The sequence below is a fragment of the Poromitra crassiceps genome, assembly GCF_964638095.1.
Source record: "Poromitra crassiceps genome assembly, chromosome: 6".
NCBI lineage: Eukaryota > Metazoa > Chordata > Actinopteri > Beryciformes > Melamphaidae > Poromitra > Poromitra crassiceps.
The window spans coordinates 2,586,277-2,613,842 of record NC_139627.1 but is presented as its reverse complement, the minus strand read 5'-3'; the positions used below and the strand labels follow the sequence as shown (position 1 = coordinate 2,613,842).

General features: G+C 44.5%; 1 protein-coding gene and 1 pseudogene across 2 annotated transcripts in view; both read left to right on the top strand.

Annotated features, from left to right (window-relative positions):
• LOC310778159 (vitamin D3 receptor A) overlaps positions 1 to 27,566 on the top strand; it is a 118,356-nt gene that overhangs the window by 44,772 nt on the left and 46,018 nt on the right. The gene's annotated exons all lie outside the window — the stretch shown is intronic.
• Positions 20,185 to 20,781, top strand: LOC310778232 (zinc finger matrin-type protein 2 pseudogene; annotated as a pseudogene). The gene has a single exon. The product of its transcript is annotated as a zinc finger matrin-type protein 2 pseudogene (transcript).

Genomic DNA, 27,566 nt, shown 5'->3' with positions numbered 1-27,566 from the left:
TACAACAGCTACATTTACTTATTACTGATCTACAAACAATAACATACAGAGATACAACAGCTACATTTACTTATTACTGATCTACAAACAATAACATACAGAGATACAACAGCTACATCTACTTATTACTGATCTAGAAACAATAACATACAGAGATACAACAGCTACATCTACTTATTACTGATCTACAAATCTGATGTATGTTATAACATACAGAGATACAACAGCTACATCTACTTATTACTGATCTACAAATCTGATGTATGTTTTTCCAGCTTTCATTCATTCTCAGTAATTCACTTCAATAATGGCTTGTAACATACAGTGTTATTATTAGCAAACAATCTTAATCTCACTGAGCCTTGTAGTGTTACATCATCACGTTCCTTTGATTTAACCCATTGATACCTGATGCAGCATTTGCGTGTATATCCCTCATTTGTGTGTGTATCCCTTTAAGACCACGAACCGCATCACGCGGTTCGTGGTCTTAAAGGGATACACACACAAATGCTGCATCAGGTATCAATGGGTTAATGCCAACATAATGCTGCAGTATATTTACAGTATTGTTATTATGCAGTTTAATGTGTGACAATGTTTTGTCCACAGCTTATTCTGTTAGGAGTCCCTCTGAGTTTAGGGAATCCCTTCTTCAGTCCTACTAGCTTTTTCCCCATGCTTCTTCCTCCCTACTTTCTTTCATTCATTCATTCATTCATTCATTAATTCATTCATCAGTCCCTCCAGGAAATAATTAATGGCAATTTTTCAAAATTATCGCAATTTCTCAGCAAAAACGGCAAAACAGGTTCCTCAACTTGCTATTTTTGCCAAAACTGGCCCAGTTAGGCGGATAAGTTGTTCTACACACATTAGTATGCGGATTGACAACGCAATTGCATTTACACTTGAGTTCAATGTGGTCACAATGCGTCCCTGACCACCTCCGGAGGTCGTTTGGCCCATCCAATCACAATCTGTCCTCAACGTGTCACTAATCCAATTTCAATCCGATCAGCCAAAACACATTTCATTGAAGGTGTGAGGAGGGTGTGTGTTTCCTCCTGAAGCATCTCTGCTTCAGTCCATGCCTTCCTCCTGCCTCGCCGCCCTCTCCTCCTCTCCCATGTCAGAGATGGTTGGTGCTGCTGTGTTTGTGGAGTTTGCCCTGCTGACCCCAATCATCAGGTTAACCATTAACCTTCAGGCGTCACCTTGTTGTCCTTTTAACCCTGGCCTTCCTCAGGCCTGACAGAGCTACAGGCTAACATAGCTACAGGCTACAGCACATGAAGGCTACAGCACATGAAGGCTACAGCACATGAAGGCTACAGCACATGATTTACAGCTGAGCGAGAGTACAAGAGAGACAGACGCACACAGAGACTACAAAATGAGCATCAGGATTTAAAGTAGTGGGAGGCAAGGCAAGAGGGGGAGGCAGCTAGAGGGTTAAACTGGAGGCAAGGCAAGAGGGGGGGGGGGGCAGCTAGAGGGTTAAACTGGAGGCAAGGCAAGAGGGGGGGGGGGCAGCTAGAGGGTTAAACTGGAGGAGAGGCAGCTAGAGGGTTAAACTGGAGGGGAGGCAGCTAGAGGGTTAAACTGGAGGGAAAAGCAGAGAAGAAGAGAGAGAAGTGGGATCTCTACCTTTGGACTCAGCAGTGTATTGTCTGAACAGGAGTGTTGGCTCTAAGCTGCTGGGAGCAAAATGGAGACAGCAGCACTCTCATAGTGTTTAAAAGGTCAGTAGTGCTGCTGCTCATGCTGCAATCACAGATTCTTCAGTCTGTTTCTTTGACATGATTCTAGCTGGGTAAGTCAAGTCTCTTTTCTCATAGAGAGACCTGACCCAAAACGGCAGCTGGACGTCACCACTTAGCCATGGTTAAGTGGTGGTGTTTTACCTTACTGTAGACCTACTGTATGTTGTGTTCTACCGTTATGTTGTGTTAGGTTATAGATGGATAGATCGAGGTAGATAATAAGAAGTTAATATTTGGCTTTCTTCTGTGTCCAGTCTGTTCTGATTGCTATATTGAAAATGCAAAGAGACTCCTGCACACTATCTGACTATACTTACAATTTAAAACATTAGATTAAATAATTATCAGAATCAAAACATTGTACATGTCGCCCAAATTTCAATAAAATGTTTTAAATTGCAAGTATAGACAGTGTGCAAGAGTCTCTCTGCATGTTGTGTAGGCTTCCAAGAGACAGTGTGCAAGAGTCTCTCTGCATGTTGTGTAGGCTTCCAAGATCTCTCTGCATGTTGTGTAGGCTTCCAAGAGACAGTGTGCAAGAGTCTCTCTGCATGTTGTGTAGGCTTCCAAGAGACAGTGTGCAAGAGTCTCTCTGCATGTTGTGTAGGCTTCCAAGAGTCTCTCTGCATGTTGTGTAGGCTTCCAAGAGTCTCTCTGCATGTTGTGTAGAGTCTCTCTGCATGTTGTGTAGGCTCCCAAGTCCTCTCCTGTTGTGAAATTACAATGAGGCTAAGTCGAGCTATGGTTATAGCTTGATTAGGCTATTTACTCCAAGTATACATATATATATATACATGCACGGGTGGTATTTACTCCAAGTATACATGTCATGCACGGGTGGGAAATCGATTTTTTAGTTGGAATCACGTTGCCTCTGCTACGATAGGTGGCGATATGCACTCTTTCCCCGCAGGCTCGGCCAATTCTACTCTTACAACTGGTAGCAGCAAGTCTCTTAACTCATTTGAGTGCCAGCCACTTTTGGAGAACGGACGCTCCCAGTGCCAGAGTTTCAGAGCGTTTTCAGTGATTTCTCGAGGCCCACAGAATATTGTGTGATATTACTATGTAAACTCTATTGTATCATCAGCAAAAAAAAGTTTATTGATACCATTTTCCGTTCTTTAGTTATGAGCCGGAGAAGATAGGTTGTTTTCAGCAAAAACAGGCGTTTCAAATTAGAAGCTGAGATATTCACCCTTTTGTGAAATGAAGCATTTCAAGCACATGACTGACTCTGAAGCTAATATTTTCTGATGTAGTGACGTGGTGTAGTTGTGTGGTGCCCTGCGTGCCCCACCCCCCTCTCCCCCCCCTCAGCTGCAAACTCCTCCCCACACTAACACACAGCCTCACGCACCCAGCGTCTATTTTCGGAGTGCTCCGTTTTTGTGCGCCGGCTCCCAGCGCGACACCGAAAAGCCAAAACGGACTGCTGAGAATGGTTTGGCCCTTCGGCGTCAGGTGCTGCTTTTCTGGCGGCTAATCGTGTGGATAAACTATGCAGCAGAGACAGAGGGGCTCAATTGTGGGCGCGGATCGACTGCTGTTCGCAGCCAACGTCAGCTCCAGCCAGAGCAATCTATATGGCTCTGGCTGCAGCATGAGCGGTTTCTCTTTCATCACGGGGCTTTTTCCTGCTGTTTTCCTGACCTTTCTCTAATCTGGAGAGCACTGTCACCACCTAATGAGTCCGTAAAATAGGTTATACACCTTCAATAGCTACAATATTTGTACAGGAGATGCCTGAGGCTTTGATCCACGTCCCACCGTCAAAAAACGCATTTGATGCCGATCGACATCATTGGCACTCAATGAGTTAATAATGCAGCTATTTTATAAAAAAAGATGATATAATTATTAATTATACAAAAGTTTCCCCTCAAAACGATCACTTCTGGCCCATATAATAGTGTGGCAGTGTGTTTATGTTGCGCCCTGTGTGTGTTTTAGTGATAGGACATTGTGTTTTGCTGTGTTCTGTGTTTATGTGCTGCAGCGAGGTTGTGTTTATGTGGAGAGAGAGAGCGCCGATAAACGAACGTTCAAACGCAGGGATGGTCAGGCAACAGAAAGCTGCCCCTTGTTAGCTCAATACAGTTTAAACTAATTCCATTAAACAAATATTTTTTCTAGACACAGATTTAGCTCTACGTCAACGAACTTCACATTTAGCTTTAGCTAATCGCTCCCTGGCTGCTAACGTAACAGTTTTACACGCTGTTCCACTTCCGGGTGAAAGAACGTCGCCTCGTCCAGTTCCAGTCCGACTATCAATCGCATTATCTGGGTGTGTTAGTCAGACTTTTATAACTTCGATTTCAGTCAAGCTAACATGTTTACATGCATTTCAAAAGTCCGGTTTTAGGCGGACTAACACAATAATTTGATTTTTTTTAAGTGCATGTAAACGTACTGAGTGACAAAAAAAACAATTAATTAATGTACTTTTCTTATCTTCATGATGGCAATAGAAATGAGGCCTACAATTTTGCTGTCAAAATAATGGCAATCTAACACAATGCAATTATTATAATACATGCTTAGCAGCGGTTATGAATGTATTAGAAGACATTGCATTGTACTATGATCTTCTAAACAACAACAAATCTTCATCTATGCTGCTCAGATTGACCTACAGCCAGATGCAGATACAGACATTGACTGCACCTTATTGGCTGTGTTATCTGTGGTCAGGCATACCAGGGGCTCTGCTTTCAGTCACCATGTCTCTAGTGCCTCTCTGAGTCCACGGGTCCAAGCAACTGAAATAGTGCACAGTCAAAGCTGATATAAGCAAAGTGCACCACAGTGAGGTCACAGTACTCTGCGCTGTTGGGTTGAGATGTTTGTGACTTGTCTTCTTGACACACCTGGGGGGCTCCAAAGTCTTAACCAGTGTTTCAATCCCATTTTCTCTACAGAAATTCTTTCAATATCCAGAGTGTGAAAAGGGCTTGTCTACTCAGCCCAGCACTGTACTGCTATTAGCACATCAAAGTGCATACAAAATGAGAATAGATTAAAAGGTAGGTCTGTAGGCAGTTGTGATAATATAGTCTACCCCCCCCCCCCCCCCCCCCCCCACACACACACACACACACACACACACCCGCTGCTAATGACACTAATACTGACACATACCGTATACCCTGATGGAATGTCAGAAGGTATGAAGGCATGAAAAAGCCTACGACAGACTGACTGGATTACCCTGGGGGAATGTCAGAAGGTATGAAAAAGCCTACCACAGACTGACTGGATTACCCTGGGGGAATGTCAGAAGGTATGAAAAAGCCTACGACAGACTGACTGGATTACCCTGAAGAAGCCAAAGCCCATTAGCTCGAGCATTTGCTGCAGCTGATGGGGATCCTAATAAACTAAACTAAACTAAACTCGTCCATAGAAATGAATTGTCGCCTTACATTTTCATGACTGTTTATATAGAATGACATTTCAAATCCACGTTAAGCAAATCTAAACTATACTGAAAAATATAAGGGAGGCAATAGACTATAGATTATAGAGTATATAATTCACTTGAAGCGATGTAATGCTGATGTGCTCTTACATGATATGACTTTATATGACTTTATATTAGGGCTGCACAATTAATCGCATTTTCATCGTCATCGCAATATGAACATGCGCAATAAACACATCGCAAAGACTGCTTGAAACGCAATGACTAACAAAAGTGGTTTTATTTACATGCGTCATGCATTCCCACTCAGCATCTGATCATTTTGTCTTGTGTTGTAAATCCAGCGTACACCTTTCCCTTGCAACAGTGCGCTCCGCCCCTCTGCCAAAGCCCAAACACGCTGTGTGTAGTTTCAGCTAGAGTCAGTGTGTATTTCATTTCTTTATTCAGTGGGCATAGGCTATGTTTGGGGTCTATGTTAGCATTATTAAAGCAGAAAGACATAGGAACTGTATAGCTAATATGCATACTTTAATATTTGTTTATTTATCGCAAGTCGTATCGTCATCGCTATATTGAACAATGTTTTCGCACATCGCAGATTTTCCTCATATCGTGCAGGCCTACTTTATATGTGTTTTGTTTATTTGTTTATTAACACATTCACTGCCAGCCGTTTTTTTTTTTACTGTAGGTAGCTTCTGCCAAAGGTTTTTTTTGAGGATTCTGGCTCATCTTACAAGAGCCGAGGATTATTTTCTGCTTGGACTTTGTGAACACAAAATATCTAAAAAGTACTAATAGAATGTGTGCTTTCTCTGTCTAAAAGAGTTAGTTTGTAGAGTTAGTAGTTATGTAGATATTAGCCGTTGAGTACAGCATGGTTTCAGCGTCTGAGACAGAAAGCTGAGATAATCGCAGTTTTGTGAAATTCAATCAAACAGTCACTTTAACCATTTATTTTTGGCATCAGTAACACATCTGGGGCCGGTTGCACCAACTGGTCTTAAACTGGTCTTAAGCTAAGTTGGTCGTAACTTTACGACCTAACAGCTACGCCGGTTGCACCAAGACAACTTGAGCCTTATTTTCACTAAGACCAGGCGTAACTCCTACGCCTCGTCAGGAGGAGGCGTAGAGCCTGCCTGTAACAGAGATCTCCGCGGAGACCTTTTTGACCGTCATCGTCGTAACACCGCCAGTTCGCCGTCTTTGAAAGCACGACGTTAGATTATAACTAACTAGTTAACCTAACCCGCCTTCCAAAATGTTGCCGTTAGTTTTTTAGAAGTTAATACATAGAATTGGGAACGTTACATTCAATTTCATTCAGACTGACTCTGTCTGCTCAATAGCCGCCATTTTTCCCCCAGAGCGAGGGAGGATGGGAGGAGGGAGGGTGTTTTACAGTAGTGGCTGAGAGAGCGTAGTGGCACAGTGCTCCAAGCAGGTCGCGAGGCACATTTTTTGCAACATCATCCAATCAGGGTGCATTCCCTGGCAATTCACATGGACGCGCATTGCTACGACCAGCATAGTTAAGACCAGACATAAGCCGTGTTGGTGCAACAGGCGTAAGTCCATGGTCTTAACTAAGACCGACGTAGGAGTTACGACCAGGCATAGTTAAGACCAGTTGGTGCAACCGGCCCCAGACATCTAAACAATATAGTTCTGAACAGTAATTTCCTCCATATCAGCACCCGCACCCCCTCTCCTTCAAACTCCTCCCTCCGTGGGCGTGTCTCTGGTGGCTTTCAGCAGCGTTTGTCACAAGCGAGTTTCTGCTGCCTGTCTGAGCAGTGAGCAGCCTCCCTCCCTGGCGGCCCCCTCGTCGGCGAGTCTGGATGGGGCTTGCTCGTTCCTTGGGTTTTCGGTTGAGAGCTTTGATGAAGCTTTGTGCGATTCTAGGCTTTATGCTGCGTGTTTCAAAGTGTGTTTTGCACCCAGTCTATTTTTGGAACCCCCCACCGTTGTGCGCCACCGTTGTGCACCAGCGTGAAAGTGTTTTCGCCTACAGTATGAGAATGAGGCTCGTTCGTTTCTGGGTTTTCGGTTGAGCTCAGCTGGAATGAAGCTGCGTGCGATTGTGGGCTTTCTGCCGGTGTTTCAAAGTGTGTTGCACCCATAATCTATTATGCAAATTTGCAATCCCCCACCGCCAGCTCTCAGCGCGAAAGCGAAAGCGTTTTCGCCAATCCATTTTACAGTATGAGAATGGTTTCCTCGCGCGTTCCCCTGCAGTTTTGGCTCGACTTTTTCTAGTCTGGAGAGCACTGTCGCCACTTAGTGGGTCGGTGGAATGGGTTGTACACGTTCGGTGGCTCCCATATTTTTATAGGAGACGTGGGGGGCGTTGATCCACGTCCCACCGTCAAATTTTTTTTTTTTTTTTTTTGACGAGATATCTCGTCCACGGCAGTCAAGCGTTGGTTTCTGCTTGACGAGATATCTCATCCACGGCAGTGAACGTGTTAAAAAGGATCCCTATTAGCCGACGCCTAAACGACCTGCTAGTCTTCGTGGGCTCCAAGACAACAACATACATGACAGACAAACAATGACATCGAGTGCAAAAACATATCACATAAGAATAAAGAAGGAAGACAAATGCAAGAAGAAAGAGTACAAAGGAAAGCATCCTAGCTAGCCATTTAGTTCACTAGTGGACCATATAGTTTCTGTCTCACAGCACCATCACAGCTTCCAGAAGGTTTTAAAAGCGTAACCCCGTCTCTGTCTCACCAGACACATTTTACGGTTCGGTCGATGACGTTGATTGATCAATGACAACTTGAAGTATATATATAAAAACAAAGCTGATAAGATGATTTTCAGTTTGTGGTAATGATACATTTGAAGGGATTGAAAATGATATTAGGCGCTCTTGGGCGCTATAGTGAAATAGACCAGTTCTGCACCGCTCAGTCATCTTTCTCAGCCCAGCTGCTTGTTGCATCAGTAGAGACCTCTGCTGGCACGTGCTGTGAACTGCAACACATCGCCTCAATACAGCATCTTCCCTATCAGTTTAATAGGAGGAGGAGCATTTGTATTTTTGACGGTATTGAAAATCATACCGTGGGGATTTATAAATACCCTGGTATAACGTTCATACCTTTATAACGCCCGAGCCTAGTCTGTCCTTCACCCCTGGTATAACGTTAATACCTTTATACCGCCCGAGCCTAGTCTATCCTTCACCGCTGGTATAACGTTCATACCTTTATAACGCCCGAGCCTAGTCTGTCCTTCACCCCTGGTATAACGTTAATACCTTTATACCGCCCGAGCCTAGTCTGTCCTATAACATACCGCCCGAGCCTAGTCTGTCCTTCACCCCTGGTATAACGTTAATACCTTTATACCGCCCGAGCCTAGTCTGTCCTTCACCCCTGGTATAACGTTCATACCTTTATAACGCCCGAGCCTAGTCTGTCCTTCACCCCTGGTATAACGTTAATACCTTTATACCGCCCGAGCCTAGTCTGTCCTTCACCCCTGGTATAACGTTAATACCTTTATACCGCCCGAGCCTAGTCTGTCCTTCACCCCTGGTATAACGTTCATACCTTTATAACGCCCGAGCCTAGTCTGTCCTTCACCCCTGGTATAACGTTAATACCTTTATACCGCCCGAGCCTAGTCTGTCCTTCACCCCTGGTATAACGTTAATACCTTTATACCGCCCGAGCCTAGTCTGTCCTTCACCACTGGTATAACGTTAATACCTTTATACCGCCCGAGCCTAGTCTGTCCTTCACCCCTGGTATAACGTTAATACCTTTATACCGCCCGAGCCTAGTCTGTCCTTCACCCCTGGTATAACGTTAATACCTTTATACCGCCCGAGCCTAGTCTGTCCTTCACCCCTGGTATAACGTTAATACCTTTATACCGCCCGAGCCTAGTCTGTCCTTCACCTTTCAATTCATGTAGCTGTGAGATTGTAGAAAACATCTATTTTTAGGATCTTGACCATCCTGTAGTTACAGCTGCATCACCATTATCTGTGGGCGGTACAGTGTTTGGTTGTCCTTCATGAAAAGATGAACACACACACACATCACGCGTGCACACACACATCACTCACACACACACATCATGCGCGCACACACACACACACACACACACACACACACACATCACGTGCACACACACACACACACACACACACACACATGCATCACGTGCACACACAGACCACACACAGCCCCTCTGTGGACCTGACGGCTTCACTGGATGAATGCCTCTCCCGCTTCTATTCCTCTGATTTAATTGAGAGCGCTGAAGAAAGAAAGGGGACAGGGACAGGAGAGAAAGAAAGGGGACAGGGACAGGAGAGAAAGAAAGGGGACAGGGACAGGAGAGAAAGAAAGGGGACGGGAAGGGGACAGGGACAGGAGAGAAAGAAAGGGGACAGGGACAGGAGAGAAAGAAAGGGGACGGGGACAGGAGAGAAAGAAAGGGGACGGGGACAGGAGAGAAAGAAAGGGGACGGGGACAGGAGAGAAAGAAAGGGGACGGGGACAGGAGAGAAAGAAAGGGGACGGGGACAGGAGAGAAAGAAAGGGGACAGGGACAGGAGAGAAAGAAAGGGGACGGGGACAGGAGAGAAAGAAAGGGGACAGGGACAGGAGAGAAAGAAAGGGGACAGGGACAGGAGAGAAAGAAAGGGGACGGGGACAGGAGAGAAAGAAAGGGGACAGGGACAGGAGAGAAAGAAAGGGGACGGGGACAGGAGAGAAAGAAAGGGGACGGGGACAGGAGAGAAAGAAAGGGGACAGGGACAGGAGTGAAAGAAAGGGGACAGGGACAGGAGAGAAAGAAAGGGGACGGGGACAGGAGTGAAAGAAAGGGGACGGGGACAGGAGAGAAAGAAAGGGGACGGGGACAGGAGTGAAAGAAAGGGGACAGGGACAGGAGAGAAAGAAAGGGGACAGGGACAGGAGAGAAAGAAAGGGGACAGGGACAGGAGAGATAGAAAGGGGACGGGGACAGGAGAGAAAGAAAGGGGACGGGGACAGGAGAGAAAGAAAGGGGACAGGGACAGGAGAGAAAGAAAGGGGACGGGGACAGGAGAGAAAGAAAGGGGACGGGGACAGGAGAGAAAGAAAGGGGACAGGGACAGGAGAGAAAGAAAGGGGACAGGGACAGGAGAGAAAGAAAGGGGACAGGGACAGGAGAGATAGAAAGGGGACGGGGACAGGAGTGATAGAAAGGGGACAGGGACAGGAGAGAAAGAAAGGGGACGGGGACAGGAGAGATAGAAAGGGGACGGGGACAGGAGAGAAAGAAAGGGGACAGGAGGGAGATGGAGGTCTTGGGGTCACATGCTCGTACAGCCCTGTAGAGACAATAACTCAACAAGTATTTTAATGGTAGGGCTGTGAATCGATATGATTCCGATCAACAAGGTCCTCATTCGATTTCTGATTCGATACGATTCAGTATCGATATTTCAGTTACAATTCCAATTTTGCTTGGATATGAAAGAGATTTTCAAAGAACTACTGTAAATTGTACAAGGAACCCTCTAACCTGGTGCATTAATAATAATAATAATAATAATAATTACAGATGTTTATGAGATCTCCTTGCGCTAAGAACCAAAACCACACTAGCCTAACAGGGTTCAATAGTGATATATCATTGTTGCTGTTTTTACCCAGACATACTCAATGGTGTTGGAACTACTGCTCACTCATGAAGTTGTTTTTCATTGTGTACTTGCTGAGGCCATATCTGATGGCATGGAAAGACTTCTCAGTGCGCCTGCATTTTGAAACGGAGCCCGTATTCCCTTCTCACTGCATGTCTCTTTCAGAAAAACCACAACAGAGAAATGACTGATTGTCAAGATTGTTTTGAACATTGTTTATTTCATTTGCAATCGATGTTTGTTATCATGTTGATACTGTGGTATGGAAGGTGGAAGGTGTTTGAAGGCCTTGTTTGGGGGCGTTATCTCTTCTGGGCTGTTTACACAGCTTCACAGACAAAACAGGCAGGACTTTACTACACTATGTGACTGTTCATTCAGAAACATACACCTTTGAATGAATTGAATTTGGCAAGTTTTTTAAAAGGTTGTCAATTTGTGTCATGGTGTTTTGGCGAATTTGGAATAGCACAGCAACATATTTAAGCCTGAAAGCAGGGTTAGTTTCAATAGTTTGACTTTGCCTTGCGTTGGACTCTTGAGATAACTGCTTATGATTTGGCGCTATATAAATGTCAAATTGATTGATTGATTGACTCATGGTCGGTGTGTCTGTAGCTGGACCCGACCCTCGAGTCGACAGACTGGAGTCCCCCCACTCCCATTGATGTTTGCTTCTATATTTCACTTCAGGAATTGACAGAAATGCATTGATCGCCCATGTGTGACTGAGACACCACTCATTGGACAAACTCCACGTTTCAGAGAGAGAGAGAGAGAGAGAGAGAGAGAGAGAGAGAGAGCCCGGGGAAAAGTGGGAATACGTTGTTGTAGAGAGCCGAGTGGAGCGTCACTGAGAACACTTCACAGACTTAAGAAAGATGTCAGTGACATTTATCCAAGGCCCTGCTTTCTCAAGCCATGCATGGGGCACTAAATGGCTCATGGACTTGCTGGTGGTGGGTGGGCATGAGGTCAGAGTAGCATTGGTTTGATCATGCTGGATCTCTGAGCAAAACGTTTGGTTAGCTAGCTACACAAACAAAAATGTTTCCCTATACAGGCTAGTACCAAATCCCCCCCCCCCCGAAACCTATTACCATTGCAGATCAGTTCAGTTTGATCATCAGAATAGATGCTTTTCTGGTGGAAGTTAAAGAGAGAGCCGGCAGGCTGGGAGTAGGGTTGGATACCGAAACCCGATACCACTATGGTTACCGGTACCTTTACAACCGGTACTACCGGTACCAAATTGCAATGCGGATTTAGGTGCCTCATTTCGCGGGTCATGCCCGAGCTGCAGCCTCCGGTGCTCCAAACGCACCTTCACTAATTATTATTTGGAGCGCACCGCTAGAAATCCTCTTAAAAAACCCACTTTAAATCCACTAGGTTCAGGCACCGTTTAGGCACCATTACCATACGGAGAAATACAAAATGATCCCTAGCTGGGAGGGAGGGGTCTGTTTCACACGGGTGTCATAGATGGAAGAGGCAGAAGGAGGCTTTCTGTCTGTAATCTCAAATACAGTTGTTTCCTTTCCTGAGCACTGGTGTTTAACCCATTAATACCTGATGCAGCATTTGTGTGTGTATCCCACATTTGTGTGTGTATCCCTTTAAGACCGTGAACCGCGTCAACGCGGTTCACGGTCTTAAAGGGATACACACACAAATGCTGCATCAGGTATCAATGGGTTAATAGAAAAACTCTCCTAACCAGAGAGAGAACCCTCAGAGATCCTTCCTTTTTCTATGTGTGTAGACACATATGGGCCTTCACCTCTCAGAATCAGGTTAAAAAAACAACATTCATTACATGACGCTCAGTGTTTCTCTACTGGCCTCATTAAATCACAAAAGTCCTTGCAGCAGACCAAGTTATTGATTGTTGTTTGGAAATATTGCATAAAGCATAAAACATGTCCAACGAAACCGTGGACAAGGCCAAAAATGCATTATGTGCGAGCTTTAGCCAAATTGCTCACATTTATTACAGGTAAATTATGGGCTGTCATTCTATTTACATTCCCAAAAAGCTCAGTGTATAGTAGCAGACAGTTATAACGCTCAGTGTATAGTAGCAGTCAGTTATAACGCTCAGTGTATAGTAGCAGTTATAACGCTCAGTGTATAGTAGCAGTCAGTTATAAAGCTCAGTCTAGTAGCAGACAGTTATAACGCTCAGTGTATAGTAGCAGTCAGTTATAACGCTCAGTGTATAGTAGCAGTCAGTTATAACGCTCAGTGTATAGTAGCAGTCAGTTATAACGCTCAGTGTGTAGTAGGGATGTTCATTTTGAAAAATGTCCATAATCGAAAATCGGGGAAAATAACGATCAATTATCGATTATCGATCATATTAACAATAATATTTTTTTATTATTATTTTTTTTTTTACAAAATGAATGCCTATGGCAGAAAATACGAAAGACAACGTGTTCTCCTCAATTAACTATTTATTTCAATGTGTCTCCTCTCCAACACTCTGCTGTCCCCGGCGCATGCCGGTGTGAATTCCCCATGTTTAAAACAGTTTTGTTGGCACAAAGGCCCGTGCCCAGCCAGAAAACTAGAGACTAGATGAAGCTCCACCTCACGTTAGTCGGCTGTGCAATGGAGTGGGGCGAGGAGGAACGAATTCCACCCAAACCTAGTCCGCCAAAAAAATAAATAAATAATAATAATAATAACAAAATCGATAAAAATTCCACATGATCGATTCCATTCCTTAACGATCAATTATCGATTTTCGATAACTGATGAACATCCCTAGTGTATAGTAGCAGTCAGTTATAACGCTCAGTGTATAGTAGCAGTCAGTTGAAGCACACTTGTTGAAATGCCTTTGTTCACGTCAAACCTGTGGAGTAAACGGTGTGGCTGTCGGCTGTACTCTGTTATATAAACTGGCCTGTCTTGGCAAACTGCCCAGACCACTTCACTGTACTGTACTGTACTGTACTGTACTGTACTGTACTGTATATACCATACGGTCCTCTCAGCACCTCTGCTCTGCAGCTGGAGAAAGAGGGAAAATAACACTCTGTGCTCTCCTTAAACTATTAAATATTTTCTCTTGTCTTTCACTGTGTTTATTGCGTACACACTTCACACACACACACACACACACACACACACACACACAACGCTAGTGCAGTGCTTCAAGTCATACTAGGCCATCACACTCTTCTACCCTTCCTATCCCTCTCTCCACTGTGTCAGCTGTGTGCTATTCAACCAATTAGAAAGGCCGAATGGAAATGGCAAATGTAAGTAATTTCGTCAATTGCGTCAAAAAAAAGGAAGCGAAAATGTTTTGTTTATAAAAGTAGTTATGCGATAAATACAGTAAGCATGGGAATGCATTTGCCAAATAAATAATGAGGGAGGCTTCAGTCTCCGTTCAAAAGTGGCTTTGAAATGTTTGTAAAATGTCGTAATAATCTATAGCATTTATTTGTTTTGGTTTTCAGACAGCGTTAAAATATTGCTGTCATGAGCTGACACTAACAACCAACCACAGAATTTCCAATACCTCATCGATTTTTGAAGGACTTCCCACTTTTGTTGTGGATAGGGTTTAGTCCCCTTCTTTTGCTTCTTTTCTCTCTTCCTCCCTCCCTCCACCACCCCCCCCCTCCATCCCTCTCTCCTTGTCTTGTCAGTCTGCCAGCAGGGCGGCGGTCTGCTCGTTTTCATCCTCTGCCTAGAAAACAGGGTCTAAAGTTCAGAGCTGCTGTTGTGCTGGGGCTCAGCGGCAGTGGAGGGAACGCAGAAGGATGACGGTGGGTGGTGTGGGGGGCGGGGCAACACACATTTGAATATCCTCTCAAATAGTTGGAATTTTTATCTTGCCAGACACCACATTTTATCCTCAAGTATAGGGTTCCACTAATATACCTTTTTGAAGGCGGATACTTCAATTTGTGGATTGCATGCTAAATCTAACATTTGAGAATACAGTATGTCAAGTAATTGTGTGCATGTGCGTGCGTGTGCACATGCATCTGTGTGTGTGTGTGTGCCCCATCTTCCTCATGCATTCAGAATAGGGCTGTTCCATTTGGCCTAAAAATAAAATCTCAGATTTTTCTCTCTCAAAATTAGATTTTCGATTTTGGTTAGGGTTTTAATACTATTATACTGACACAATCTTTGCTTTTACTCTGAAGGCAGAACAACCCAACTTCCTGTCTCAGCTATGCACAGCTATGCCTAACTTCCTGTCTGTTGCTTGCTAACCTGCAGCCTCTTGACACAGTTATGCGGGTAACTGCGATAGCAGTTAGCAGTAGGAGGGAATTCAGACAGACAGGGTGAGTCAGGCTGCTAATGTTACAGCCAGAAGCTAAAGCTACTCGGTGGTCCCACGTGTTGTTTTGTTGTTACAACTTACGTGTCCTAAACGTTTCACTGTCCAGTGATAACGTATGTTCGTGAAAAGTGTGTGTGTGTGTGTGTGTGTGTGTGTGGCTCTCGTTATCTTGTGCAGCCCGTACTGCAACACACGTACTGATCCCACTCCTGGCTTTTTTGGAGGTGTTGAAATAAGTGTGTTGCGCTGCTGTCTTCCGCTAGCCACGGCCTTCAGAGAGACGTTACAACAGGGAGGAGGGACAAGGCCGTCACAGTAGCAGCATAGGGTACTGTAGCCTGCATGTTACTAACATTCTTCTAAGTCTTGTGCTGTGCAGTCTCCTGGATTACAGATCACTCAATTAGGCGGCGTTTGTCTTGGAAACGTAATGGCCCATTTCCACCGCAGGTAGTAGCGCGGTCCCGCTCCGCTCGACTCGATAAATGGTCTCATTCCACCGGTAAAAACCTGGACAGCCCGGGTTGATTTGGGCTAGGCCGCAGACGTGGTCTTGCCTGGTGAGAGGCCGCCGGGGTAGAGGCTTCACTCTGTAGCGCAACCCGCGTCCCTCGCGCAGCGCATGCATGTGAGTTTGACTAACAACAAAGTGATATCCATTCTCCTGGCCGATTGTCACATTTGCCCATGTACACTGTAGGTCATTTAGAGGCACCAGTATTTCATAAACAGTTTAAAAGTTCTGTGGATGGATTTAATTGTAACGTTATGTTATAGCCTACTTCGGCTATAGGCGGAGGACAGATATGGGGTCGCTATGACGACCAGTTGTGGGCGGGGGTGGGTGATCGGCGGTCGAAGCAGAACATCCATCGGGTCGAAACGAGTAGAGCCGAGTGGTGACGAGCTGTGCAGGGCTGTAAAATGTGGTGGAAATTAGCCATAATTGACCCAACTACAGTAGGGCTGTCCTGATCCTGAATACCATATGTAGAGCCTCGACGCTTCGGGGATCGATCATGATCGAAGCTTCTACCCGGGTCTCTGGGGGGTTAAAGGTCACAAAAAAAAGAAAGACTCTGGTAGTGCTGTGCACGTTCTGGGCTGTGGCGAGTAGAAAGCACTCTCAGCTCAGCACCTGATGCTACATACTAAACTTCCTTCCAGGCTTCTCCTGACAGAACGCTCCTCATCTGCTCCTCAACTGCTCTGAGTCCGACGTGCGGATAATATTATTATTTGCCATGAAATGTTTGAGGTGAGCTCAGTGTAACGTTTCCCTCTGCTCTCTGAGCTGATCGTCTGACACCAGGCCAGACATAAAACCACTCCTAAATCCTCTTATTTTAGGATGAAATGTGTGACTGTCACCTAAAGGGGACTAGTTTACATAAGTGAAGAAACACTAATCTAATCTCTCCATGTGCCACCGTCGGGTACCGACTCAGATCCAGAGAAGAAACACTGTCTTTGATGTGTGCGTCGCACCACGTTTAGTAGCTTGTTCACGTATGCGTTGTGCTCCTCCTCTCTGACGTCTTACCGTACCTTTGATGTCGAGTGATTTACAGTGCGGAACAGAAATGTACTACAGCAAGCTTGGCTTATGACGCTTGAAAGGAGGAATCCACCCTCAGACACAGTTCACCTGTGACGGTGTGACGGTCTGGATGAGCCAGCACCAACAGGTCCATGTGGACGGTCTGGATGAGCCAGCACCAACAGGTCCATGTGGACGGTCTGGATGAGCCAGCACCAACAGATCCGTGCCAAAGATGACCGAGCCAATGCTTCTCGGGGAGGTGGGATTGTGTGTGTGTGTGTGTGTGTGTGTGTGTGTTTGTGTGTGTGTGTGTGTGTGTGTGTGTGTGTGTGTGTGTGTGTTAGGGTGGTTAGCTGTTGGTGAGGCCCACTGTGAGGCAGCTGGTGGTAAAAGTAGGCCATGTTCCCTGTTGTGTCGCCTATAGAGAGAACCCCTGTATACGCTCTGTGTGTGTGTGTGTGTGTGTGTGTGTGTGTGTGTGTGTGTGTGTGTGTGTGTGTGTGTGTGTGTGCGCGCGCGCTCGTGTGTGTGTGTGTGTGTGTGTGAGAGAGAGAGAGAGAGAGAGAGAGAGTCAGCTTTGAGTTTCACAACTTGTTCTTCACTGAACAGGGAATATAGGTGAACAATGTTATGGCAGTGTTAAACCAGCGCTAACTCTGGCATTCTTATAAAGATATGTAAGATATGTCTTTCTGCATGTGCATTATGTATCGACATTTCTCTACCCATTTGAACACAGTGAATGGCCCTGTAGCCTTATGTAGATTGCATACTTCTTTATTGAAATGCTTATGCAGTAAGGATCAGAGTTTAGGCTAGTCTAAAGCTGTAACGCTAATCATCACAATGCTCTGTGGTCTATGCAGTAAGGATCAGAGTTTAGGCTAGTCTAAAGCTGTAACTAGGGATGTCAACGGTTAACCGTTAATCGATTAACCGTCGCTAACGTCGTTGTTCGGTTATTGCTGTCGGTCTATCAGTTAATATTAAAAAAAAAAAAAAAAATTTTTTTTTTTTTTTTTTTTTTTTTGGTCTATTTACTCAATGAGCTCATGCCCAAACAAGGCGTGTCTATTTAGATGCTGAAATGTTAATGCTTTTTGTGTTACAAATTCTAACACAAAAAGAATTTGTGTTGAAATGTTGATGCTTTTTGTTAATGCTTGTTAATGCTTTTTGTGTTAGAAATTCTAACACAAAAAGCATTAACATTTCAGCATCTAAATAGACACGCCTTGTTTGGGCATGAGTTCATTGAGTAAATAGACAAAAAAAAAAAAAAAAAAAAATTTTTTTTTTTTTTTTTTTTTATATTAAAAAATTATGAATTAACCGATAGGTTAATCGATTATTAGCGTCGGTTAATCGAAAGTGAAATTAACCGAAAATTGACATCCCTAGCTGTAACGCTAATCATCACAATGCTCTGTGGTCTATGCAGTAAGGATCAGAGTTTAGGCTAGTCTAAAGCTGTAACTCTAATAATCACAATGCTCTGTGGTCTATGCAGTAAGGATCAGAGTTTAGGCTAGTCTAAAGCTGTAACGCTAATCATCACAATGCTCTGTGGTCTATGCAGTAAGGATCAGAGTTTAGGCTAGTCTAAAGCTGTAACTCTAATAATCACAATGCTCTGTGGTCTATGCAGTAAGGATCGGAGTTTAGGCTAGTCTAAGGGCCTGTGTCCACCTAGCGTCTTTTCATCAGCTCCGGCGTCTATTTTCAATTGTTTACAATGGGGGGAGAGCGTATGCGAGCGCACACGGACGTGTAGAGAAAGTGGGCAGCGCCCAGCGTCTTTTTTCGGCGTTTTTGTGCGCCCGACTCCCAGCACTCCCAGCGCTTCCAGCTGAAAATATTTTAACTTTTCAGAAAGACGCTGGTGTCGGCTGCTCCTTTTCTGGTAACTAATCATATGGAAAAACTATTGCAACAGAGACAGAACGGCTCAATTGTGGGAGCAGATCGGCTAGACACTTAATATTTCTGGTGAGTGTTGTGCTTACTGCTTTTAATAACGTAGCCTACCTGTGTTGTTAGCATGCTAGCTGTCAGCTATCAAGCTGAACTAACGTTACTTGCAGACTGCTTCCTTGTATATTGTGCGCTGGGATCAGCATTCCCCAGCGCACTCCCAGCGTTTAACGTCGGAAAAAGACGCTAGGTGGACACATGCCCTAAAGCTGTAACTCTAATCATCACAATGCTCTGTGGTCTATGCAGTAAGGATCAGAGTTTAGGCTAGTCTAAAGCTGTAACTCTAATCATCACAATGCTCTGTGGTCTATGCAGTAAGGATCAGAGTTTTGGCTAGTCTAAAGCTGTAACGCTAATCAGCACAATGCTCTGTGGTCTACAGTATGCAGTAAGGATCAGAGTTTAGGCTAGTCTAAAGCTGTAACTCTAATCATCACAATGCTCTGTGGTCTATGCAGTAAGGATCAGAGTTTAGGCTAGCCTTCACAACAACATGCCAATGCTTTTCATGCACAGTAGCAGTCGCAAAGGTTCAAGGTTCAATTTTATTTGTCCTATTTGGTTTTGCAGACGGGCACAATTAGAAGGAAAAGTAATCAGAAGGAAAAGTAATCAGAATAGTACTTCTGTCCTTACTTACGTTGTGGAATCAAAACGCTTTATTTCTACTTCTATATTTCTACTTCTATTGGCAGTTTGCCATTTCAGTAAGGTAAAGTGCTTTGAAGTGAAAATCTACATTCAACAATATGCTGTGTTAAAGGCTACTCCAGTGACCTCAAACCCCCATTCACATATGGCTTGTACAAAGTCTGTTTGAAAAAAATTAAGTGAAGTTAAATGACGCTAAATTAAGTGATTTTTAAGATTGTTGGAGGTGGATATAAAAAAGAGAGTGTGTCAAATCATAATGTGATACTTTATGACTCCCTCTCATGCCGACTGATGAGACCATGCCTGGGAGCACCCACGGGCCGGATTCAAGCCAGCGACCCAACGATGCTGTCTCTGCAGCGTGTCATCACGGCAGGTGCGCCTGTGACGTCATAGTTGTTGTGATGATGTCATCGGTGATGTCAGACTTGCTCATTGGTGATGTCATCGGTGATGTCAGACTTGCTCCTGTGATGTCATTGATGATGTCATACATCCCAAGTATAAATAAGCAATGTTCTGCTCAGGATGGGGGAGCAGTGGGTGGATAAATCCAGAAGGAGGTGAGGGATGCCGGCTCGCATAAAAGCACAGAAAAGAAGAGAGCAAGCTCTCGGCAGGGAAACAGTGGATGGATGGATGGATCCAGAAGAGGGCGGTAATGCAACATTGAGGATGCCAACTGCCATAAAACACCAAAAAGAAGAAGTCTATGCTTACTCTCGCTTCAGTCTACATCTCTCTATGTACTCTCTCTGCCCAGTAGCTCCACTCTCGCTACTCTCTCTCTCCGATTCCCTGTTCAACTGCCACGTACTTGGTCACTAGGTAAACAAGATGGTGTCCGTCAGTGGATCCAGTAAAAATGACTTCCGTCGCAAGTGGGACAAAGATGAGTACGAACAGATGGATCAGAAACGCCTCAATGAGGAGAGGGAGAAGAAAGATGGCAAACCAGTGCCTCCGGTCAAGCGGGAGCTCCTGCGCCACAGAGACTACAAGGTGGACCTGGAGTCCAAACTGGGGAAAATCATCGCCATCACCAAGACGACGCCCCAGGTGGAGATGGGAGGATACTACTGTAATGTCTGTGACTGTCTGGCGAAAGACTCCATAAACTTCCTGGACCACATCAACGGAAAGAAACACCAGAGGAACCTGGGCATGTCGATGCGAGTGAAGCGCTCCTCTCCGGACCAGGTCAAGAAACGCTTTGAGGTCAACAAGAAGAAGATGGAGGAGAAGCAGGAGTACAACTTTGAGGAGCGCATGAAGGAGCTGCGGGAGGAGGAGGAGAAGGCCAAGACTTATAAGAAGGAGAAGTTGAAGGGGAGGAAGCGGCGAGCGGAGGATGACGTGGACTTTGAGGACGAGGAGGAGATGGTAGCCATCATGGGCATCTCCGGGTTCGGCTCCTCCAAGAAGACCCACTGAGGGACACCACCAGATGGACCGGACCGGAGCTCGGTGGGCTGTTTGGAAAAGGGATTTTTTTGTGGATTGTGGCTCTTGCAAAGTTTTTCCTTTTTTGTGGTCAATGTGGCTCCTGAGTAGGGCAAGGTTCCGTACCACTGGTCTAAACTGACATAAAGAGTACAGACAACCTCACTGCAGCTAGTGGTTCATGTTTGTTTCTATGAGTAATGAGAACAACCGTTAGAAAAACGTATTTCTGTCAGATAAAAGACAAATGTAGAGAGAGATCTTCTCTCCGTAATGTGAGACATCTCCGTCGTCATCAGAACCAGGTTCTGATGGATCGCCTGTGGCAAGTTCCATCCTAAATAATCCAGCATAAAATAAGCGGAAGCTACAACTTCCCTACACTCCCTGTAGGGATTGTCTTTTGTGTTGCCCCCTCCTCCACAGGGAGGTCGCAGAGGTCAGGTCAGACACAGAGCAGCAGCCCTACAGCTGCTTCACAAGGTTAGAAGAATGTTATCATAGGCTTTAATCTCATCACTACCATCTTTACACTGTTACACAATTCAATAGTGAATCCACAACAGAAACCTTCTCATATATATATACATATGTGGGACATTAGCCATCCTCTTGTTTACATCATGGCCGACCCCGCCTGCAGTGTGTCTTCTATTAGTGCAGCATTGAGACAAAGTAGTAATTGTTCCAAACATTTTTGTCCACAGAAGTGTGGTGGCCTTGCCCGCAGCTTGGCTGCTGTGTGGCCAATGAGACCAGCATCACTGAGATGTCACAGTGGGATTTATGACATCACTGATGATGTCACAGTGGGATGTCATCAGTGGGATTTATGAGGGACTTATGACATCACTGATGATGTCACAGTGGGATTTATGACATCACTGATGATGTCACAGTGGGATTTATGACATCACTGGGATTTATGACATCACTGATGATGTCACAGTGGGATTTATGACATCACTGATCATGTCACAGTGGGATTTTTTTTTTTTTTTGGCTACATCTTTATTAGTGCAGGGTAGGGGGTAGGCTACAAGTTACTACAATACCAGTTTTATCAATACAATATGGGCCCATAAAATTACTTGGAATATTGTTTTTATCATTTTGGATAAATTGTAACCCCCAATCTGTCATTGATAGTTGAAGATGAATAATAATAGATGTTTTTTTAAGTTTTTTAAGTGTTTAAATCCCACTGAAAATCAGCCCAAAATATTGTCACATGTACACACTGAGTAAACATGTTCTAACGCTTAAGATTACTTTTCATACAGCAGGATCCCGGTAAAGCCCGTGACGTGCCCCCAATTATCAAACACCATCACTGGGATTTATGACATCACTGATGATGTCACAGTGGGATTTATGACATCACTGATCATGTCACATTGGGATTTTATTATTTTATTATTTTTATTTTTTAGGCTACATCTTTATTAGTGCAGGGTAGGGTAGGCTACAAGTTACTACAATACCAGTTTTACCAATACAATATGGGCCCATAAAATTACTTGGAATATTGTTTTTATCATTTTGGATAAATTGTAACCCCCAATCTGTCTTTGATTGTTGAAGAGGAATAATAATAGATGTTTTTTTTTATTTTTTAAGTGTTTAAATCCGACTGAAAATCAGCCCAAAACATTGTCACATGTACACATTGAGTAAACATATTCTAACGCTTAGATTACTTTTCATACAGCAGGATCCCGGTAAAGCCCGTGACGTGCCCCCAATTATCGAACACCACCCAATTAGTTGAGAGTCCCATGTAGATTATGTCATCAGGTTCCATCATCAGGACCACACCGTTGGCGATGTAGCTGCGGGAGTTGGTGCCTTTGGCTTCGCCAGCATCGTTATAGAGCACCTTCTTGCCGTTCTTGACGAGAACCATTCCCATGTTGTTGTCGGCGTTTTCGACGCACATGGCCGTGAATTTGAAGTGGTACACTCCCCTCACAGGTGCTTCACAGTGGGATTTATGACATCACAGTGGGACAGAGAAACAGAGCCCTAGCTCCTATATACTGAGGATGATGATGATGATGATGATGAGCTGCTGTCAGCTCCTCGTTATCATTAGGTTGTGTTCATCTATTCAGTTCAAATGATGATCGGGCGAAGGTCAATTATAACACCATCATGATGTTTCTTAATGTAATCTTCTAAAATTTTGCAGAGCTTTTGGCGAGAAACTTGAATAAATACAGTTGTTTGAAGGAGAAATTTGATGATGTTTTCACAGCAATATAAAAGATATTGGAGATTGTAAATGGAGCATAGTAAGAATAATTAAGCACACAAAGTTTTGTGTTGGGGATCGATCCCCTTGATTACTAATAATTGGTATTGGCCCTGAAAAAAACACATGTCGATTGATCCGTACTAGGTAGCAGCTAATGGGGATCCATTTAAACAAATAAACAAATGTACATTCATCATGGGGCTGGTCTGAGTATGCTAGTGACAAAATGCTCCATCGTGGTGATGATGTTTGATGGCACTGGTGCTAGCTATTAGCTAATCAATGCATTGGTAAGTGCTGTATTTAATGGAAAGTCCCACACGTGCTTCCCAGAAAAACACACACACACACACACACACACACACACACACACACACACACACACACACACACACACACACACACACACACACACACACACACACACACACACACAGGCGTAGCCTTGGTCTACATGTATACACTAACAGTACATGCATACAGTGCATGCTAACTCTATCACACAGCTAGCGTGCGGTGTGTGTCTCTTTCCTCCTCTCCAGGCAGGTGGTCGTGCTGTGCTAGCAGCGTATAGGCCCCTATAGGGCCGCACGCTGGAACATTAGATTTATGACGCCAGGGAAGCACCAAGACAAACCCGGCACAGGAGATTGATTGGCCTCCGAGGGGCACAGGAGGGGCTGTGGGAGAAAAGGGGAAGCAGACAGACAGACAGAAAGACACACTAGAGGACGATGTGTACAGTACCTTTTCACCAAAGGTACAATGCTTTCTGTGTGGAACTCAGTTTGTCACTTCACCACACCATTCTTTCCAGTACTGCAATCGCCTATGGAGCGTGTATTAGGGTTCCTTTGACCAAATATGGCTTTTGGAAAGGTATGCCGATATGGAAGAATGAAAAAAAAGTCAAATAAAATAAATAAAACTTGACTGCAGATTTGAAAAGCTGTTTTTCTGAAACGGTGGTCGTGGAGGAACCTGCATCATATCAGTAGTAGACGACACTGGCTGCCTGGTATCTGATATTTAATATAGCTCACTTTGATATACTAACCCTAGTATAGTTATGATCAGTTTTGTCATCACCATGGATGCTATGTGTCCAGAAACTGGACTTTTACGATACATTTATACAATGATGCATTTCACAATTTGTAAAGTAGAATCTAAAACAACATCCCCCCTCCCCTAGCCTGGGTAAACCCAGCCTCCACGTGACCTCTATCTATGTGCTATCAGTCACATGCTCCACTCCTGTAACTTTCATGGCCAAGACAGCTGCATTAAAACATTGTTTTGAGCAGAGACTGTATTTAAAGAGATGGACCGAGTGAGTGTGACGTCGGTCACCCATTGGTTTGTGGTGTCCGGTCTTGAAGCCTCTAGGTGTTTTTCCTTCCTGGTTCTCCAGGGGTTTCCCACAGAGCCGCAGCGCCTCCTGCTATTGGTCCAGGGGTTTCCCACAGAGCCGCAGCGCCTCCTGCTATTGGTCCGTGATCGGTGAGCTGCGCGATCACTGGACAGACGACCTGTCAGTCACACTCAAAACATAAAGTCTTTAAAGAGTATTTACTATTTAGCTAGTACTTCCGCATTGACATCAATGCGACAAAGAAAGCCTGCCCCCTTGATGACATCATTGTGTTTTGAGGGCGTAGAACAGTGATGTCATTACAGGCTGGTCCTATGGCCATGCTCCTGTTTGATTTAGAGAGCACTGGCCTTACTTTGCTGCTGTATATAGTGTGTCAAAGGAGCCAACTGTGCTCTTTATGGATTCAGCAATCAGCAATGACATTTTCTCAGTCAATCAGTTTAATTGAATTGAATAAAGGTTGGGTTTGTTTGTCCAATATGGGTTTCTGAAGGTATGCTGATATGAATGAATGAAATGAATGAATGAAAACACCAGAACAACACACCCGTATAGGACGAATCAGCGTGACGTCACTGCCACCCAGAAATGCGGCAGTTAACTAGTATGAGTTGTGCCAAACAAACGTTAATATCTCAAAAGGTATACATCACATTGCTTATATTTTGACATTCTGAGTGAGAGCAGAATTAGCGCATTAGTTTGATGTATAATATATGCATGTCATGGTAAAGTTGTGTGAACTGTCACAGTTTTTAAATTGTAAACACGGTCAGCCAGCTAGAGTCAGATGCTCAAACTCAGGCTCCATAGGGTTCCATTGCCAACCCAGTGACGCGGTTTGTTTACCAAAATGCTGCTTGGCTGATCCCTCGTATCGAAAACGGAATGACCTCTCTGGGCCTATTTTACAATGATGAAATCATTTAGGTTACTACAATAATTAGGTCTACTTTTGATTTGGATCATTTGGCCTACTCTTATCCATTTCAGCCAAAGTATGGAAGATTCCGCAATATTCCATGTTTTACAGTTGATTCAATTTTTATTAGCAAATTCCATGATTGTCAGTTTTTTTTCTGCATTGGTGAAATCATAATTAAGTTCCTAATTTTGCCCTCCAGTGAACAATGTTCTCTCAGCATAATGTATGTATGACAATGGTGTGTTATTGGCAGCCTTGAGGGGGGCGGGCTGTTTACAGGGGAGCGTACCTATGTTCCCCGGGTCCTATATTCCCCGGGTCCTATGTTCCCCGTTTTTGTGGGACCGGGGAACATAGAACCCTTCCTAACCTCCCCCAGACCCTAACCCAAAACCTAACCTCTCCCAACCCTCACGCCTAAACCTAAGGTCGGCATTGCGGGTGGTCGGCATAGCGGATAGACACCCCAAATGTTACGGAGAGTGTTAAAAACGGGGAACATAGGACCCGGGGAACATAGGACCCGGGGAACATAGGGATGACCCCGTTTACAGTACATGCTAATGCTAATGCTAAAGATAAGCTTATAAATGTCATCATGGCTTGACGGTACTCGACCCCAGAGAGAATAACATCAACATCAACCACAGCAGACACAGCAACTCTGCTGTAATCCAGCCCGCTAATCCCTCCTGCTAAACCTTTCATCTGTTGACAGCATCAGATGTCACTTGTAGCCGGTGCTGTTGTACACACACACACACACACACACACACACACACACACACACACACACACACACACATACACACACACACACGCACGCGCGCACGCACACACAGGTGCTGTGTGTGGTGCTCATGAATGACATGGGCAGATGTGTTTGTACAGCTGAGGATAGAGGGTGAGATGAGAGAGAGACAAAGAGAAAGAGAGAGAGAGAGCGAAGCAGGCAGGGAAGGAGAAGAGGATGCAAGGACCGGTGTGGCCATGATACCAGAATTTTGACTTTGTCGCCGATACGAACTTTAATACTTTATTTTTATTTTATTTTATTTTCAATTTTAACAATATACAAAACTAAAAACAAGCTCAGGAAAGGAAAAGAAAGAGATACATACATATAATATCAACAGTCATTATAATGTGGTGCTACCATCCATATAGTGTGCTTGTAAGAGATGTCTTGCATGGGGTCCCATGCAAGGTCCCATAACAGAGGTCATGTCCATCAACCACAGTTGGAAAGAAGGTGAGGAGGGGGACTTCCATTCTTTCAGAATGAGTTTTTTTTGCAACAGTTGTCCCCACTGTCAGAGACTGTTGCACAGCTGTGGGGAAGCCCAGAGAGGTCTCCGAGCAGCCAAAGATGGCGAGTTCTGCCTCCGGCTGAAGGGCTATTTTGTAGGCCTTAGAGCCAGGAGGCATGAGACAGAGTGCCCTCTGACACCTGCCACACAGTGGTGAGACAGAGGGGAAGAACTTGTGCAACATATGCTTAGAATAGTAAAGAGAGGCCAGGGTGCAGTTATCAAACAGGCATACAAATCTAGAAATAAGATGCTTGGAGAGAGGAGGGCTCAGCTCTGTCTATTCATGACATCACAGCTTGATGTCGGTGTTGTTGTTAATCACCTCTGTCCCTCTCCAACTCTTTCATTATGCAGCTCCTGCTGCACCTGAGAAAACACTAAATTACAGTGTTTTCTGACACTATGAATATTCAATTGTGTGTGTGTGTGTGTGTGTGTGTGTGTGTGTGTATGCATGCATGTTCAACTTGTTGATGACCCTCTCCATCTGCTCCAACACACACTGTAACCTCACATCACCTGTATGTTTGTGAATGAGAGAAGCCGCGCCCACGTAGCTACATGTGAATAGGACTGGGTCTTTAGTACTCGATAGATTTAAAGGTATACGATGCAACTATTTAATTAAAAAACATTTTTTGATTCTTATAGAATCCCCCCCCCCCCCCCCCCCAGAAACATCAATTCTAACCTACTAATACTGTAGCAGTGTGTTTCTGGTCAGATGCTGCCCCCTGCCTGATTTGGGTGCTGTTTACATTTTGTTTGGCTGTGGTTGGGACAAATTTGGGCGGGTACATCCCAAGTGGGATGTATAGCGACCGGCCAATAACATCACTCACAGCGCAAGAGCCCGGCCAATAGCATCACTAAGATGTTCTGAGAGGGATCCCTCAGTAGAGC